Source organism: Carlito syrichta, unplaced genomic scaffold (assembly GCF_000164805.1).
Source record: "Carlito syrichta isolate Samal-C Ts95f unplaced genomic scaffold, Tarsius_syrichta-2.0.1 Scaffold303563, whole genome shotgun sequence".
In the NCBI taxonomy this organism is placed as follows: Eukaryota; Metazoa; Chordata; class Mammalia; order Primates; family Tarsiidae; genus Carlito; species Carlito syrichta.
Window position 1 is genome coordinate 36,783 of NW_007247659.1, and position 2,978 is coordinate 39,760.

A 2,978-nucleotide genomic window follows, 5' to 3' on the forward strand; every position below is an offset into this window, starting at 1 on the left:
GGGAGCTCAGTGTCGAGCTGGAAGACAACTTGGGAAACTTAGTTCTTGTAAGAAATGGAGAGGGGAAAGAAACACAGAAATGAATTTGGCAGTCACATAGAGAGAGAGGAACAAAGCCAACAAAGGAACTGAGTGGGAGATGGTTGAAGCTAACAGAGCAGGAAGCGAATGGGTTATATCAAGATTGCACAAGGTGAAAGACATGGGGAACCTGGCCATAGGCTACCTCTTCCTCTGCCTGCTCTGTACTACTCACACAGTCCCAGAACACAGCAAGTCCATTCTCCCTTGTCACATCAACTCCCAGAACACAGCCCCGCTGTACTTCCTCATTTGGGACTGGCCTAATGACATTAGTGACATCAGGTAAGACAGTGGCTCTTGCCAAGGCCTTCCATACCGATCTGAGAAAGTTCACCAATTAGAGATGCCCCTGTATCAACACATCCAGCTCCAATATTGCTAAGGAGTCAGGGTGGAGGAGAAAGTTCACTCTCAAAACTGCCTGTGAAAAAAAACCACAGGGAGGTAATGTTAGTGTTGAACATTGGAAGCAGAAAGCACAGGAAAAGTCGAAGCTTCGGTACGGACCTGGAAGAACTCAGAGAATCAATAGTGGCCTTTACACAATGAAAAGAAACCACGAAAGCCCAGAGCAAAATAGGGGAAATGATTCCAGTACCAGAAATAAAATATTTATGTCAGCTAATAGATTATTTAAAATCTCACGTTTCTAGTTTTTCCCATTCACAGGTCCAAGGAGGAACTCACACATAATTTGTTTATTTATGCTTGTAAAGTTTATTTGGTGATATACATTATAACTTCAAAAGTACATATGAATGTATGTATCCATTTAAAAAATAACAGGATACTCTCCCATGTAGGCAACATCCAATTATTGATTGAAGCACTGTCAGTTAGATATCCCTTGTAGCTCACGAACTATTTGATCTTCAGAAGGATCATTGGGGATTTCAATTAGTACCTTCAGATGATTCAAGTTCATCATGAATATTGTCTTCAGAACAGAGTTAATTTTTGAGGAGTTGATAGCAGCATTTCATGCCATCCCCAAAGGCCTGTATAAAGTTGTTGTTCCAGAGGGTGAAGATAAAGGATGCAGAAAAGGAGTCTCCACTAAACCCAGCAAAGTTGCTACCCTGTTTTATTCAGTTGCCTGTGTTTGCTTTGGTTTTACATAGAGGAATAAGCAGCTACCATGGTCTATCACAACAAAGGTGAAGTGGGAGGCACAGGTAGAAGGATTTCCTCCAGCCAGAGCCTCAGGGGATCTTGAGGATGGTGGAGATGATTTAGGCGTAGGAGACAATCATAGGGATCAAAGAACCGATGATAATGAAAACAGCCATTAAAAACAAAATAAACTCTGTGAAAAGAGTATCATCACAGGATGCCTTGAGCAACTGCCCTCGGGCACAGTAAAAATGGTCTAACACATTTGATTTGCAAGTCAGCTGAAAGGTGGCATAGACTGGCCAGATTTCAGAAAGGAATCCAAACACCCAACACACAATTACCACCCAAATGCAGGTGCAGCTACTCATAATGATGCTGTATCTCAAGGGGTGACAGACAGTCACATAATAGCCCACAGCCATTGCTCCCATCAGTGCCAACTCTGTGGTACTCAAAGAAAGACACAAATAGAGTTGTCTAGCACATGCAGTCAAAGATATCATCTGAGTCAACCACTCACAGAGCATAAAAGGGACAGTAGTGGATGTGATCAGGACTTCCAGGAGGGAGACGTGGCTGAGGAAGAAATACAAGGGGGACTGCAGATGCTTATAAACACAGATGGTGACCATGATGACTATGTTTCCCATTACTGTCACTGAGTACAAGAAGACGAAGACAGCAAAAAGGATACGGCATACTTCTTAGGAGTCTGGGAAGCCTAAAAGAAAAAAATCATTGACACTAGGGTACTTCCCCAACATTTAGATCTGAGCACTTGTTTCTTGTGAAATCACGACAAGAAAAGAGATTCTGAAGTGACTAACATGAAATAGACCACAGAGCATGAGCAACTTTGGATTTCTAGGGCTTGGCTTTATCCCTCACATTTGTCATGTCTTTATTCAAATGCCTGAGATCAGGAAGCCTTTCCTCATCGTTCTGTCTAAAAGAGGACATACTATGCTTTTCTTTCTATCACCTTACTAAAATGTATATTTTTAGAGCAGAAATTATATGTTCACTTGTTGCTTATTTTTGTCACTAATTTGGCAGGCTAAGCACTATGAAAAAAAGAATTATGCCATTCGTGTTCACTGTGTCTCATACAGAATGCACTGGTACTATTTTTAACTGAATCAATGAGTTGATCAATTAAAGAGTGAATCTATGAATGAAACTTATCCGTACTTGGCTGTGGTCAATTCTGATGGATACTGTGTTCTCTCCCTCTGTCTTCACTGACACAATACCCAGTCATCATCAGTCCTCTCTCTGGAGACTTGTATGATATAGCAGTTGGGTAACAAGGACATACTTGCTGCGTGAACTCAGGAGTCTAATTTTTCACAACCTCTGTTTAGCCAGAACCAGATGTAAAAAAATAAGAGATATGGTTCTAACAAGAGCAATGAGCTGAGTCTATATCCAGCATTGGATCAGAGAACAGCTAAAAGTGCATTTTGTTGTGCAGAAAGGATCTAGAGATGAGTTTCTCCACTCTGCTTTCTATCTTGTCCACACTTCAGAATCCGGATGTCTTTGTTCTAGAAAGTGCACAAGTTCAGAACTTTTCCTCCTAAACCTCTTTTGCTTTTTTTTTCCACAGAGGAGAAACTACTGGAAGACACTTACACCCAACAATGGGACTGAACTGAAAAGTTGTAGGCTCTTGGGGTTCAGTCCAGGCTGTATAACACCTAATTAATTCTGAGAATGTTCAGTGGGCCAGAGTACGAAGCTGCTTCTTCATCTCAGTGAAAGAGAAAACTGACTTC

At 41.4% G+C, this 2,978-nt stretch overlaps 1 pseudogene; it reads right to left on the bottom strand.

The window, feature by feature from the left end:
- Positions 1 to 1,063: 1,063 nt before the first annotated feature.
- On the bottom strand, positions 1,064 to 1,850 carry LOC103261016 (annotated as a pseudogene).
- Positions 1,851 to 2,978: the final 1,128 nt, after the last annotated feature.